General features: G+C 45.8%; 1 non-coding gene across 1 annotated transcript; it reads right to left on the bottom strand.

Annotated features, from left to right (window-relative positions):
- Positions 1-13452: 13452 nt before the first annotated feature.
- On the bottom strand, positions 13453-13558 carry LOC115300549. Its single transcript, XR_003912717.1, has one exon. It is a non-coding gene; the product is annotated as a U6 spliceosomal RNA (small nuclear RNA).
- Positions 13559-16349: the final 2791 nt, after the last annotated feature.

Here is a 16349-nt window from a genome sequence, read left to right as displayed (position 1 = left end):
ACTCCGCGGGTGATTCACGCGTGATTCAACCGCGCCGCCGAGCGCCACGCTGCCCTTCGGCCCCGGCGGCACCCAGGTGCTGTGCGAACCGGGTCCCCCGGCCTCCCAGCCCCCAACCCCCTGGTCCCCGGGCCACCCAGGCCGGCGGCCCCGACGTCCGAGTGGGCAGGTCTGTGGGAAAGAAAGCGGGGGCGCTTTGGAAGCAGTTCTCGAGGTGGAGGGAAAGGATTCTTCTCGGCCGTTTGGTGAACCAGTGCTGTCCCGGCCGGTGCGAGCGGCAGCAATGACACGCTCTAAGGCAGGTCGGGGCTCCGGGCTGGGGCTCCCCCGCGCCTCGCCCACAGGGCCCAAGGCTCCGGGTCTGCAGCCAGGTAGCCGCGTGAAGCTGAGCAGGGCTCCGATCCCAGCTGCGGTTCGTCTGCTCCCCCGAAAGCAGTGATGCCTGGTCTTCCCACCTCACAGAGCCCTTAGCGTGGGTCGCATCCCATAAAGGTGGTGCGAATGCAGGTGTCTGTCCGCAGGTCTGAAGGTCACTTGGCTCAGGCCAGCCGCCCTGGGGGTAGTGACTGAGGAAGAGCTGCCCCAGTCTGGCAGTGTACCCCTGGGAGAATTCCAGCATGACATATGCAGCCCTGTGGTTCCAGAAAAGATTGCTCTCACAGTGAAGAAGATGTTCGTGAAACAGAGTCCCGCCCAAGGGTAGAGAAACCAAAAATGAAATAAAACAATATCATCAGACTTCCACCCCCCCCCCCACTAGTTTTTTAAGCATTGGTTTTTGGAACCTACTTCTGGCTTCCTCTCCTGGGCATTCCTAAAAAAATTGTCAGGCAATAGAATGTTAACTCGTGTCATTGTAGAAAGCCTTGTTCAAGTCATTCGCCATCATTCCTTTATTATTACTCCTTGGTTACCTCCAAGACAGACTGGAGAGGTTTTAGGGAGAGAGTAGAATCTCCCACCTTTTTCTAGGGGAGTCAGCCTTGCATTTGCATTTAGTGTTTACTATCTACGTATTTCCATATAGCCTGTGGAACCATAGCAATACACTCATTTTAAAAGAAAGAAAATCTTGCAAAACTTTGGCTTTCTCCCTTAGCCTGAACTGAAATAGCACATCCAGTTTTAGCTCTTGTTCTTCTTTCCTAGAAGCTGAAAGCTGCACTTAGTGGTTTCTCTTTGAGGTCTCTTCCAGCTCAATACTCTACAAAGTTTATATTTGCAGAACGAGACCACGCGAGCCTCCTTTTTTGTAGACTCCCGCCTGAGTCATTTTCTCTAACATCTTTAGCCCAGCCTGGGATGCGATTGTTTGCACTGGAGTTGAAGGCACCTAGGAGAAAACGTTACACTTGCTTTCCAAGACCCAGGGAGTTGTTGCTCTGTCTACAGAGTAATTGATTCCACTTAGAGCCCCTGAAACATAAAGGGCTTTAAGTGTGTCCAGGTCAGCAATTTGGCAAGGAAAGTATGCTTAACATTAGATGGTGACACAAAAAATGCCTTAAAGGTTGATGTGTTAGATAAATACTTATTTTGCGTAAGTATCACCAATATTATCAGACAGGGAAGAGAGAAATTTTTTAGTTTATGTGCAGATTTTTGAATAAATATAGAATTATATCCTTCATTGAAAAATGCTGAAAAATTATTACTACTTCCAAGGAAAAGAGAAGGCAGACTGGCTATAGTAAATAATCTCTCTGTGATATCACAGTCGATCAGACTGTGGCCAGACAATGTCTAGATCCCTGCTGCTTGGCACTGTTAAAAGTACATTCCGAAAATTTCACTGTTGGTATGTATTGCACAGAAACAAAATGATTGTTAAAATCATTTCCTACCCTTACACATCTTTTTAACTCCCTTTGGTCAATTTGAGCTTAGCAGTTACCAAAGTTCCCTCCTGTTTGGTATATCTTGGAGGCTCTGAGAAGTCAAAAAAATTCTTAAACTCTAATGATAATCAGGCTGGCTGGACTATTCCCTTTATGGTGAGGTCTTAGAATATCAGAAGGCTATAGGGGACCTCACAGACATTCTCTAAGGGATGAGGATCCTACGGCAGCCTCACAATGAGGTCTTCTGACCTCAGGGGCTTGTCTTTCCACAACCATGCTTTCCTCTACTCCAATGCATGGAAATAAGAGTGGCTCATAAACCCAGGCTTACCTGATTCGTTTATTCCTGCACAGGTTCCCAACAGTGCTCTGCAAGTAGGTGTAAAAAATGCTTGCAGTTTGGGGAACTCACTGTTCTCCAGCGGAAATATCCTGATGGCTATTCCTTGAAACGTGCATGATGGAGACATGTAGGAGCAGTCCCGTAGCTTTTGCATACCTAGCGATGCATTGTGGTTGACCAAGAGTCTGAGGGTGACTGGGCCATGTTGCAGCCCCTCCTCTGTACCCCCCCCCCCCCCCCCCCCCCCCCCCCCCCCCCCCCCCCCCCCCCCCCCCCCCCCCCCCCCCCCCCCCCCGCTAACTTCACTGACTTGATTTCAACTGTGTTTGTTGTCTTTCTTCCCCACTAGAGCTCCTTGGGGCAAAAGGATCAGATTTGTTTTTCTTTACATCTCTCAACACTTTGTACACATGGTAGGCTTTTAATACATTTTGAATCAATGAAAACTTTTTTTGGAACCATGCATGCGGCCAGATATTTTCACTGACGTTCAAGAGATGAAATTTGTCATTGAAGTTTTTCTGTGTAGTGGCTGGGCGGTGAGTGTTGCGTGATGCTCAGATTGGTAAGAGAATATGAATCCATCCTGGGTCGCAAGGTATCACTTGACAGCAAGCTCTAGCTGTCTAACTAGTGATTAATGATTCTTGCTACAGCCAGAAAATCAAATCGGGAGGAAAGGGAGCTGAACGGCAGAAAACAAATGTGGAAGTTTGGGAACTGGTTAGCATTTTTTTCTAACAACCTGGGTTCTGGGGGTGAATCAGAAGCTTTTCAGTCATATGATGGGGCTGTTCTCACATGGAAAGTCTTCATGACTTTTCAGAAAAAATTGCACGAAATTTCTATCTCTCCAGGAAAGGGACAGGCTAAGGCTTATGATAGTAGGTGAGATTGAGAGTAATTTATGCAAAACTATTATGTTCATATAGAATGGTAAAAAGAGCCAAGGATTCATTTTATCTCAAATTCAGGTAAAAGGCAGAGTCTGAGAAAAGGCCAGAGGGACTTAAGAGTGGGAACACAGAGTTCTGGAAAAAGAAAATATGACTTAGCAGAACTTAAAAAACATCTGGCAGGGTATAGTTAGTCATGGAAAAATTGGCAGTCATGATTGTGCATTTTATGAAAATAATTATGTACTAGTTCAGCAGTTAGCATTTAGACCAAAATTAAATAGTGGAAAGCCTATACAATGAAATCTATTATCCTCACCATTCATAAATACTTCTATTAGCTGTCTAAAATGGTTTACAGGAAGCTTTGCCACGTACGTTATCACACAGCACCAATATTAAAGCATAATTTTAGAGAAATAGCTTCCAGTTCAAACCTTACACAGGATTAGTATTTTCAGCACAAAACTATCTCTATAAACCCAAGGCTTATTAAACAGCCTGTCAACCTCCATTTTGATGGGCAGTGATTGTTATTTTTATTCTGTACATACAATGTGATAAACTAGATAAATACTAGACACAAGCTGTGGATATTGTTTTAGTAACAAAAAGTCATTTAAAATGAAAACCTTGAATGTGTGTTCTCATTAATATAAAACACATAATTTTAAAGTTTTTACATGGTATCATTTTATGCAAGCATCTCTTAATTCCCAGTTTCTATAGCTCCTTACACCTGACATATACACTAACTTGATGAACAGAAATCCATTCATTCAATAAATACTTGGACTCTCTACCTGATGCTGAGTTCTCCCTAGACTCTGGATATACAGAATAAAACAAGGAGTCTCTTTCCTATTAAATACATGAGCACTCCTACTTCCTGTCCTGGTTTTAGTTGTTTGAATGACTTCCTGTCACCATTTTGAATTGGATATAAAACAATTTTAATGTTATTTCTTAATAAATTTTGTTCCATGCCAAATAAAAAATTACAAAGTTAGGCATGTCATGGTCAGTCCATCAAACAGGTATCTCCAACTCAGAAAATTATCTGTAGGCTTAAAATACATGTACTTTATCAGTTTGAAAGTATGGATGAACTTTCAAAAATTTTCACAGGGGGAAAAAAGTAAATATCCCAATATAGAGAGCCAAGTCTATAAAAAGGCGAAAGATAGCAGATGGATAAGTATGGGATTCCTCAGATAAAGAATGTAAAAAAAAAAAATCAGTGAAATAACTAGTTTAAAAGTACTTGTATCTGGAGGCCTTATTCTTTTTTAGACACTTAATTCAGTGGCATTTTATAAAATAGCCTAGTTTACAGATGTTCTGACATGTTAGCCGGTAATCTAGGGAGAGTCTAGGGAGAACTCAGCATCAGGTAGAGAGTCCAAGTATTTATTGAATGAATGGATTTCTGTTCATCAAGTTAGTGTATATGTCAGGTGTAAGGAGCTATAGAAACTGGGAATTAAGAGATGCTTGCATAAAATGATGCCATGTAAAAACTTTAAAATTATGCATTTTATATTAATGAGAACACACATTCAAGGTTTTCATTTTAAATGACTTTTTGTTACTAAAACAATATCCACAGCTTGTGTCTAGTATTTATCTAGTTTATCACATTGTATGTACAGAATAAAAATAACAATCACTGCTCATCAAAATGGAGGTTGACTGGTCACTTGCCACCTTTAACGGGTGACACTGCATCTGTTACAGCAGTGCCTCTTTCACACAGAGCTTGCAAGCTGGAAAGTGATTGCTGCATAAGCAAAGTTATTTGCACCCTGGAAGCGTGGTGAGAGCATTTGGCTCGTTGACCTGCCGGTCTACACCACTGCCCTCTGGTACCGTGTGGCAGCAACTCGCGATTCTGAATCAGCTATACACCGACCCCAAAATGACTCCTCTCTCCTGTTGTGAGGACCGTAACAGGACGTAGACTATAGAGGGAGCTTATGGTTCCAGGACAGGACTGGGTTTTCAGAATTTGGTAAACTTTATAGACAGCTCTTAAAATGACTAAATTAAAAGGATTGGCCTTAAGCCTGGCCCTTATTTTTAAAAATAGGTTTTCTCTTACATCTGCTATCCTTTATGGATTTGTCCACCAAGATCTTCCTGCATACAGGCTAATAAATACATACAGAAGGATTACTGTGTGTGGGACAATGTACCAGGAACATTATGAGTCCTGCTTTTTTTTTTTTTTTTTCAATTTATTTTAGAGAGCCACAGGGTATGAGCAGGGGAGGGGCAGAGAGAGAGGGAGACACAGAATCCAAAGCAGGCTCCAGGCTCTGAGCCATCAGCACAGAACCAGATGTGGGGCTTGAAGTCACAAAACCGGGAGATCATGATCTAAGCTGAAGTTGGATGCTTAAGCGACAGACGACCCAAGTGCCCCATGAGTCCTTTATCTAAAGTATCTTGCAAGCTATTCAGAGAGCTAAAGCAGATGTGTAAGCTTCCACAGGAGAAGGCCGGCTAAGTGATCACTAGTGACCACTAGTAGATTGAGAGCCCTGCGCCAGGAGGGGCTGCTTTATCTTTACCAACATCCCTGGTCCCTGGCATGGTGCGTGGCACATAGTATGTCCTCCACATCCAGAAGCTTTGTTTAAAGAGATAGAAGGTATTTGGGACTCCAAAGAGACAGTTCACTTTTTTTTTTAAAGTTGATTTATTTACTGTGAGAGAGAAAGAGAGGGGAGTGGGGAGGCACATGGAGAGAGAGAGAGAGAGAGAGTGCACAGAAGGCTTGAACTCACAAACCATGAGATCATGAAATGAGCTGAGATCAAAAGTCAAATGCTTAACTGATTGAGCCGCCCAGGTGCCCTGAGAGAATTCATCTTTCACTAGGGTGATGAGAGAAGGTTCCCTGGAGGAAAGCTATCTGAACTGGACCCCAGGGGAATGGCTGAGGGGGGAAAGGGTGAGCCAAGAGCTGAGGCCTCTGTGAGCAGAGTGGGGGCCACACACACCGGGGTTGGGGATCCTGCCGGTGACAAGTGTGGCCAGAGGCTAAAACATTGGCGCATGGTCAACTCTGTGGGCTCCACTAAGAAGTCTGGACTTGGTTCAGCAGATAGTACCTTAGGAGGCTTACTCTTCTGGTCATAGTATGTCAGAAGATTTGAGTCAAGAGGTGTAGTGGGAATCTAAGGCCGTCACCCAAATCATGGCTGAGAAATAGAAAGGAAGGACAGCTGTAGAAAACAATATGAAGGAAGATGCTGCAGGACTCAGTGACTGATTGTGGGTGGGGACAGGAAGGAGAGAGAAGAGTAAAGTCTTGGGACAGAGAAAAATGGCAGCACAGGTCAAGATAGAGCCTGGAATGGAAGGTTGGCAGCTCAGAAATGGTGAATTTACACATGTGGAAGGAGAGGGGCCGTGGACCTCTAAGAAAAATGCCCGGCACAAAGAGTTGGGAATGGGGCGCTAAAGCTTATGAGGAAACTGAAGGTAGAACTAGAAAAGACATTTGCCTAGATGGATGGTCAAAGATTTAAAAGTAGACAAGGTCTCCACAGGAGGGTTGTTTGTGACAGTAAATCCCTTACCGAGCACTAGCAACCTGCTCAGCCTGGCTCCTATCAAAGGGGCATGTAGAAGTTTGTGAGTCTGGGAAGCTTATTGCCCAGTGGGAGGTTTACAGAAACCAGGGCCTCTGGGACCAGACCTCTCTCTTGCTCTTGTCTGCTCTTTCTCCCATTGAAGCTGGTCTCCGTTTGTCTGTGCGTGGACTCCATGTGGTAGGGCCTGATTACTGCTAAAAGCATAGAGCGACATTCTCTCAGCTGTATCACACCAGGGTCCAGCTGTCGTGCCAGGGAAGGGTTTTGTCCCTTTTCAGGGCATTTGCTCACTCCTTAGCCAATCACCGTTGCCAGAGGAATAGTAAGCCTGGCAATGTGTCCACTCCTGGGGTCAGGGAGTGGGTCCCCCCTACTAGAAAGAGTAGGTCAATAAAATTAGCCATCAGACAGAAACAATAGCTTCCAGTGGGTCTAGGACTGAGGCTGGGACAGGACTGGAGGAGGAAGATGACCTAGGGAAGAAGGTAGAAGAGAGTCTGGAGAGATGGGGGAAGACAGATGGGACCCCAACACTGAAGGAGAAGAGTCTTGATAAAAAGAAGAAGCTGGGGCGCCTGGGTGACTCAGTTGGGTAAGCATCTGACTCTTGATTTTGGCTCAGGTCATGATCTCTCAGTTTGTGAGTTTGAACCCTGCCTCCAGCACCATACTGACAATGCAGAGCCTGCTTAGGATTCCCACCCCCTCCCTCTTTCTCAAATAAATAAACATAAAAACTTTTTTAAAAAATTAAAAAAAATAAGGGATCATGACAGATAAGAGTGAGCAGAAAACCAGTTATAAATGTAATTTTGATGGGTGCAAAAAAAAAACCCAAACTCTTAAAATTAACTTGGCTACCCATCTTGTCAAGTTTCTCATTTCTTTGGGTTAAAGCTAGAAAGATCTGCACAGCTGAATAGGGGAGAGACACATTAGGTTTTCTTAGTCATTCAGATAAATTCAAAAAACATTTTTACACCCCCCCTTTTGCTAGGCATGATGTCAAGTGCTGGGGAGATAAAAAGAAAGATGTATTTTGCTCTGAAGATCCTGAGATGAAAGACAACCTGAGATGTACAATAAAGCATAGCATGTGCTGTGTCTGTTAATCCCGTGAATGTTTATGGAGAACCTACTGCGGACTTGATTTGTGCTGGGTACCTGGGGTGGGGGCGGTCCAGTCTTCCACCTGGTCAGTGGCCACAATCCCATACTCACCCTCCTGCCACCTCCTGCCACAGTCGTGGCCTGTGCTGAAGTTAGTTGTGAGATCATTCTCTTCTGCTCTGTTCTTAGCCTCATGCAGGCGGGAACGGGCCAGTACCTCTCATGCTCAGATGCTACTGTCCCACATTTGCCAAACGAGAGAACAATAAACTAGACATAGCTTTGACATGATGTCATTTTCTTTTTTTTTGTTAATTTTTTAAAAAGTGTTTATTTATACTTTAGGGAGAGAGACCGAATGTGAGCGCAGGAGGGGCAGAGAGAAAGGGAAACAGAATCCGAAGCAGGCTCCAGAACATGATGGTCTTTTCTGAGAATCCAGGAAACGATCAAAGTAACTTCATTCTCTCTACATTTTGTTTCTTCTTAGCTGCTATCATGCTGCCAGTGGAAAAGCGAATGATCATTTGGAAGCAGTCAGCCGCTCTCTGTAGCTGTCCATTTCTATTATTCTATCTGCGGCCAGTAAAAATAACCAGAAAATACGATTCTAGCATCCTTTAGGTATTAGTTTATTTAATGCTCACAGAGAGGTAGGTAGAATTTTGTACACGTGAGTTAACCCCAAGCCCGGGGAGGTTAAGTAAGTCACTCAGGGTTGGAATGCAGGCAGTTAGCACCAGGCCGCCTCTCTGCAGGGGCAGTGTTAAGATGCGCGTGTCCCTTTTCCTTTTTCGCCAGTGTCTCCTGCCCTTGTGGAGCTGGCCCTCTCTGAGGTTCCTGGCTTGGAAAAAAGGAGAATTTCCAATAGAAAGCCAAGCCAAAACCAGGCGTTAGTTGACAATAAAGGGCTCCTTTGTTTGCTTTGCATCCACTCATTTAGTTCTTAGTGTTTTTTGACATCCAGATTTTCTTTTCCTCTTCAGAGCAGGAAATAAAAAAGGAGACCCTAGCCTGAAAATGCCTTCCTGCCCACATCCCACAACATAAAACAAATGTCCCTCCATGTTTCTGTTTTTCATTAAGAAATAGGGGTCATGACGGTAATTAATAAGCTAGAATTTAGGTGAGAAAGGCCCTTCTGACCTACTTCTTGTTTATGCCATAATTGAGCTGATGAGCTAGTTTAATCTCGAATCACCTCCATGTAGCGATCATCCACCTTCCACGTGCCTTTTCTCACATGTGAATTCTCGCCCTATTTGATACACATACCCAGGCTTGAGATGAAATCTACCATAGAGCCACTTTTATTTCCACTGGTCTATGTGTATGCTGACTTCTCCTAACCCGAGAGCCCAGAAGGGTTGCTTGGATGGGGGAGCTCCCTCCCGCAGGACGCGGAGGCCATCCACACCACCGACCCGACTCCTCCATGGTCTCTCACTTCCCCAAGCCGTCTGCCTCCTGCTAACTGCTAACCCCCAAGCCTTCCTCTGGCAGCAGGTCAGCTGGCCCCGGTGCTGGGTAACAGAGGCCTTTCCTAGCTGGACAGCTGCGGTTGTGGTGCCTTTCCTATGTGGTCATTTCCACGTCACCTGTAAAGCATCTTAGAAAAATGTCAATGGTATCTGAGATGGTATCTTCTCCTCCCTTCCATTGGATGCATTTTTATCATTTGCTAGTCAGGTTCCAATAATCATTTGGGACATCCACGAGGCACACCCCCCTGGGGGCACATAGGAGTCGAATGAGAGAGCATGTGTGATGTTAGGGAGGTATGGGGAAAGATGGGGAGAAATCTGTTTTTGTAATAGGGAGAGGTTTGGATCTGACTCTATGACATGACCCACAGGTTCCTACCAGCTGCCTCCAAATACTCCAAGAGGTACTTTGGGTTATGTGAGCACCTTGTCCCCACGCCCGAGGAAGTCACTTTGCCTCTTTCTATGTGGGCAGAAAGGTTGTGTTACGTAACTGGAACTATTACTCTAATGCTACTGGACAGTACTCACAGACTCTCATTCCCGGGTGCTGTTTAGCCCAGCGGAGTAAGGATGGTTCCCACACTGTCACGCCGTGATGGGTACCAAGAACACCAGGTGTGCGAGAGACGCCATTCCTGTGGGTCTTTCACAGAGACTTCCACCCACCCTGAGTTTCCCGAGAGCTGCTTCCTTTGGTGCACTCCCACTACACACTATTTCCTGATAGGATCTGGTGCCTCTCCAGATAGCGGACACTCATCTCTGCCTCTGCTTTGATCTCTGACCTCGGTACCCTGGATCTGGCATCGGCTCCATAAAAATCTGGTCCCGGATCTCCGACCAGGAACTTTGTGTCGCTAAAGAAGTGTGCATGCCGGCTCCTTGCTCCCTTCTGTGCCTGTGACCAGTTGGGCAGGGCACAAATTCTTTAAGTCAGCATTTCAAAGATTAAGAACAAGTTAAGCCTTTAGTTCAAAAGGTTCAGTTAATCCTAGAGCAAAGCACACTGGGTTTTGAGGCCATGTGAAATAGCCACGTCTTAAAGTCAACAGTAGTCATGGAAAAGTCACACAGTCCTTCCACTAAGAGGGAGAAGTGTGTGTGTGAAAGTAGTTGGAAGTAGCAACTATTGGATACAACGAGCATGTAGCAGCCATGGAAAAATGCTCTGGTCCACACATCTGTCGCTAAGATAGCAAAACAAAGAATAGGGCATCTGGACCACTGATTCGTGGTACCCGTTTTACAGATAGGAAAATGAAACCCTGAGAAATCAAATGGCTTGTGTGCATGTGTGTATGTGCACACACAGTCACCATATAAATTTCTCCCTCTTAGTAGAAGGACTGTGTGGGACTTTTCCACGACCACTTTTGATTTTAAGATTGCTATTTCAGGGCGCCTAGGTGACAGCTCAGAGCCTGGAGCCTGCTTCAGATTCTGTGTCTCCCTCTCTCTCTGCCCCTCCCCTGCTCATTCTCTGTCTCTCTCTTTCTCTCAAAAATAAATAAACATGGAAAAAAAAAAAAAAGACCTGGACAAGCTGGTGGTCTCTCCCCAGTACCCAACTCTGAACACACCCCTCTCCGCAAAGTGCCATCTAAATGAGTAGGTTTTCATTTGCCCGAACACTTTATAAGCAAGTCATCATTTGGCTTGTATTGATGAACTTTTACATCTAGATCCTCAAGAGTTAGTCACAATAACCATGTACTAGGGTGATCTAATTTACTTCTGATAAAAATCCTGGAGAACAAGTGCTGTAATTTCCCCGGTGAGAAAACTGAGGCACAGCAAGGCTAAAGTCACTTGGTTAAGATCACACACTGGGACGAGGCCAAGCTCGTGCTGAGACCAGGTGGTGCCGCTCCAGAGCGTGTGCACTTGAGCGTGACCGGCCTGCCAGTACCCCGGCCTGGGCACTCTCTCTGCGCCAGTCCAGGGCCCGGTGCTGCAGGGCACCGGGGACAGCAAGATGTCCCGCCTGTGCTCCCAGGTGCCCAGAGAGGTGGGGGCAGCAATGTGTGCTGTCACATAGGAGGGAGATGCTGTGCTAAGTCCGAGACCCAGGAAGGACAGAAGTACTACAGAGGCCTGAGAAAGGAGTCCTCAGTTCTCCGCAGGGACCTATTTTATCTTTCCAATCTCACCTGGCTGACTTGAATTTTCTGTGTATCAAAAGGATGACTCAGACTTTGAAAACTAGGAGAAAGTACCTTTACAAAAACAACAAACAACAGAAAGAAAAAACCGATTTCATGGCTTTAAATAAAACCCCTTGTTGGCATCCCCTGGTGAGTGGCAGTCAGTTTGGGATGCGAGTCTGTTTATTTTGCCTGCTTTTTTCTTGTACTCTCTTTTCTGCCCAAGGGTGAAATTCAGCTTCTTTCAGCAGCTAACTTCATTGCCTCCCAAGGCATTAACCTTGATAGAAAATTTTCTGATTAACGCCGAGGAGGAAGGGCAGACTCTGAAGCCTTCCTGTGCCTGTTCAACAGCTTGGACAGCTTTCTTCAGCAAGCCAGAGATGCAAACACACCGAAAATCCAGCCCGTCTTCAAGTTTATCCCAAAACAGCTGTTGGATTAATGTATGAGTTGGACTTGGCTGCTGTGGTCAGTGACAGCAGTGACACTGCTTTGAACTTACAGACAAAGCCTAAACCTTCAGTGATGTCTCCAGGTGATGAAAGTTAACAAAACCGCTTAGGTGAGCATCATGACTAAAACACCACTTAAGAATAGGCCTGAGCAGACTTTTTTCCCTAGAAAAATTCACCTAGAATGAGGCAGCAGGAAACCATGTGGGGGGGTGGTGCTGGTGGGGGTTGGGGGTGAGCAGATCTGCCCTGGGTCAGAACAGAGGAGAGGTTCTTCCTGGGCCATCTGGCTGAGCTCCAGGCTGCAATCTGGGTGAGGGAGGAGCGGTAGGGAAGCCCCCACGGACACCCCAAGCAGGCCTCCAGCAGCCCTGATCCTTTCCGGAAAACAAGCGGATTGAGGGCTCTGTACAAATCGCTGCATGATACCCGACATCCTGTGGCAGAGTAAATGGACATGACTAGCTAGGGCCTTGATTATGCTTAAAAATTTAACTTCTTGGGGCGCCTGGGTGGCTCAGTCGGTTAAGTGTCCTATCATGATCTCACAGCTTCTGAGTTTGAGCCCCGCGTCGGGCTCTGCTGACAGCTCGGAGCCTGGAGCTTGCTTCACCTCTCTCTGCTCCTCACCCACTCATGCTCTGTCTCTGAAAAATAAATAAGCATTTAAAAATATTTTTTAAAAAGTTTAACTTCTCAAGGCAAACAAATATTTAGGGAAGCAGATATTCTATACCAAGGATGTCTGGGTTTGGACATGACTTATTCTCTCTTGGGAAACATATGTTTCTACATATGTTCACTTTTAAGATAACAGCAGTACGGCCCCAGGAGAGCATAACACCAGGAGAAACAAATATCTTAAATAACAAATGGCGTCTTCATTTTTCCTTTTCCAGAGGAACACATTAAAATAAAAGATTCGCAATGTCAAAAATCTTGTCCAGGTGTAATTTCCCCCTAAGTATTAGTAAATCAAGAAGTAAATTATGGTACTAGACTCGTTAAATTACTTAGGTGTATTTTTGCAAGGCATTCACTTAAAAGGGAGAAATTAGACTCAGATTTCCGGGGCTCCGCCCCCTGCCCTCTTCCAGAAGGAAGAGGACTGAGAGACCCCCCCCCAGCCCCAGGGGACGGCTTGAACTTCCTCAGGCCCCGCAGAGCCCCGCAGGGGCCTGTTTGTGTCTGTCTGGCCGTTCCAGGGAATTTCCTCAGCTGCTTTCCTGCCTGAACTTCTTACTTCTTTTTAATGACTTAAAAAAAAAATTAAGACTTTTTTTTTAAAAAGAGCGGTTTTAGGTTGACAACAAAATTGAACAGAAAGTACAGAGATTTCCCATATGCCCCGACCCCCCCCTTCGCACAACCTCCCCCATTACCAGCATCCCCACCAGAGTGGTACATTTCTTTCAATAGGTGAACCCACACTGACGCATCATTATCACCCAAAGTCCATAGTTCACATTATGGTCCGCTCCTGGTGTTGTGCAATGGCATAAATCCACTATTATGGTGTCTGTCATACAAAGTATTCCAGTGCCTTCAAGATCCCCTGTGTTCTACTGATTCACAAAAATAGGAAGTGTTTCATGAATTGGCGTGTCGTCCTTGCATGGGGCTGAGCTCATCTTCTCTGTATGGGTATAGCTTTAGCACACAGGTGGCCGAAGAGAGCACTGAACGGCCTATGAGACAAAACCAAAAAGACTCTCCCTTTGTTGAAAACCAGCCCTCGGTGACAGGAGGGCGGCGGAGTTGGCTCGGGTCAGCTTTGCGTCGCCCTAACCCGCGTCACCCCTGCTTTGCCCCCGTAGAGCAGCCAGTCTCCGTCCTCTACATGAATCTGTGGAGCACTCAGGTCTCTGGCAGCAATTTCTGGACTTGGAATTGCACCAGTTTGCCAGGCTTCCCATGCTGGGGGCAGGTTCAATGCTTTTCTCATAACATGTTCATGGCTCCGGCTCCGGGCAGAGATTTGGCACATAGTCAGTATTTGTTGAGTTCAACTGAATAAACTAGCATCCAGGGGAGAAATGCCATTGTTGTTTATAGTCACATCTCTATTCATGAAGCAGATGTGTCCTCAGTGCACGTGTAACTGCCATGAAAATGTCTAGCGGAGCCAGGAATAACAGAGGAAGTGGGAGTTTCGGTTTCTCTCTGACCACATCCTTCCAGGACATTCCCCCTTCCCTCTCCTCCAGATGGAGGGGATGGTACTGCTCTGGCTCATGTGAAGGGTTGGGGTGATTCTATTTGTCTGCTTTTTCACTGCAGTGCTTAAAATAGTGCCTGGCACACTGCAGGCGTTCAGTGAATTCCATGGGATCAATGAATGAATCAGGGATCCTCACCCCAAGAGTGAGAGGGCCTTGCAAAGCTGCAGTCTGGGCACTGCATTTGCAGTTCTGGAATTCGACCCATGAGAGTCCAGACACACACAGCCGTCCACCCTCTGCCAGAGCTGGGGCTGAGTCTGTCCTGTTTGGGCTCCTTAGTTTCTGCTTTCAATCTCCATCCTTCTAGACTGGCTTTATTAGAATGAGTTGTATCTGTGGGAAGTGAGTTCTGTGCTGCTTCTGAATCTTCTATCTTGCAACGCAAGTGTGCGTTATTCTTTAATACTCCCTGGGAGTTTATGCTTCCTGGATTTCAGCCCATTCTCATGGCCGTCTTCCTCACTTTCGTAAAAATGCTTCAATATATTTGATAATCACTGTTGCCACAGATGAGCAGGAAAACGTCCTGGTGTGCTACCTAATCCTTTTTAATCCGTGGCCTACGGCAATACTTTCAATCTCTCCTTTCCCCACCGCACCCCACCCACCGCCATATTTGCAGCCTATTCACCACCCTGTTGTTAATTTCTGCATAGTGTGTATTTTCTGTTAGATTCGGCATCGGTCCTTCCCTATCCAGCCCTGTATCGTAGGGAAGTACATTTCCCAGGCTCCGTTCTTCTTAGCATAATTATTGGGAGGAACTGGTAGGAGACTGGAGAGCAACAGGAAGGGAGAAGCATGGGTGTCTCTCTCCTTCCCTAGCCTGCATTTTGGTCGGCATGCCCCCTGTGGGCTGCACCTCCTCCATGGACCCAGCAAGGCACTTGTATCCGTGGGATCTGGTAGCACTGCCTACTGTCCCTCCATTCCTAGGGATAGTAGCAGATGTTTGCTCTTGTTCCTCTTGAGATCGCTTCCCTATATCCTCTTTGGTTTCTTAGCTCTTCCAGGACCTCTGTAACCAATTCCCTATATGAAAAAAATGTTTATTTACTTTTGAGAAAAAGAGAGAGAGAGAACCATGTAGGCAGGCGAAGGGCAGAGAAAGAGAGGGACAAAGTACCCAAAGTGGGCTCTCTGGTGACAGCAGAGAATGGGACGTGGAGCTCAGGGGCTCAAACTCATGAACCATGAGATTATGACCTGTGCTGAAGTCGGACACCTAACTGACTGAGCCACCCAAGTGCCCCGTATAACCAGTTCCCTGTATTCAATCCACTCTGGTTTGAGAAACCTAGAGTGGTTTCTGGTTTTTAACTAGACTCTAATATCTACAGCATGCAAATACTACTGCTGACTTCCTGTGAGCTCCTCACTTTTCTTCTGACTCTTCTGTGGAATGAAGCGCTTACCTCACAAGGTGTTGTCATAATAAATTGTTTGTGGAAGATTTTTAAGATCCTGGAGTGGCTGGTAAAAGTACGTGCAGTATGCCGTTAATTAGCATTCATCCAAATACTCTGCGCATGCTAAAAAAGGTTTAATTTCTGTTCTTTTTGGAGAAACTATTTGGAAAGTCCCTGGTTGAAGAGGCTGGAGCACTCCCTTGACAATAATTTTGCTTGGTTTCTAAGCCTGGAGGCAGTTGTGGTATCTGACTCTCTCAGTGCTGGGTCACCTTGTACCAAGCTGTTCATCCTCTCAATTTTGGATGCCAGTGGGCACCCCGAGCTGTATTTAGGATAGCTGTCCCAAGGGATCTGGCAAATGACTCAGGGCAGGTGTGGGTGAAGCGTGGCTTTGGGGCCCGGATACACCTGGGTTTGAATCCCAGCTTTGTATCTCCTGAGCTGTGGAAGTTTGGAAAAATTACTTAACTTCTTTAAACTTCAGTTTTTTTAAATGTCCGCTGAAGAGAAAAAAGTTTCACAGTAGGCTTTACGTTAGATGGTTGCCTCAAAGAGAAAGGTCTGTCTTTTTTTTTTAATTTTTTAAAAAATGTTTTATTTATTTTTGATACAGAGAGAGACAACGCATGAGAGGGGCAGGGGCAGAGAGAGAAGGAGATACAGAACCGGAAGCAGGCTCCAGGCTCTGAGCTGTTAGCACAGAGCCCATTGCGGGGCTCAAACCCACGAACGTGAGATCTGACCTGAGCCGAAGTCGGAGGCTTAGCTGACTGAGCCACCCAGGCGCCCTGAGAAAGGTCTGTCTTAAGGCCCCAACCAGAGTTTACAAATCTTAAG

This window comes from Suricata suricatta, chromosome 8, assembly GCF_006229205.1.
Source record: "Suricata suricatta isolate VVHF042 chromosome 8, meerkat_22Aug2017_6uvM2_HiC, whole genome shotgun sequence".
Lineage (NCBI taxonomy): Eukaryota > Metazoa > Chordata > Mammalia > Carnivora > Herpestidae > Suricata > Suricata suricatta.
Note: the sequence above shows the minus strand (reverse complement) of the source record. Positions and strands in the feature narration are given on the sequence as shown.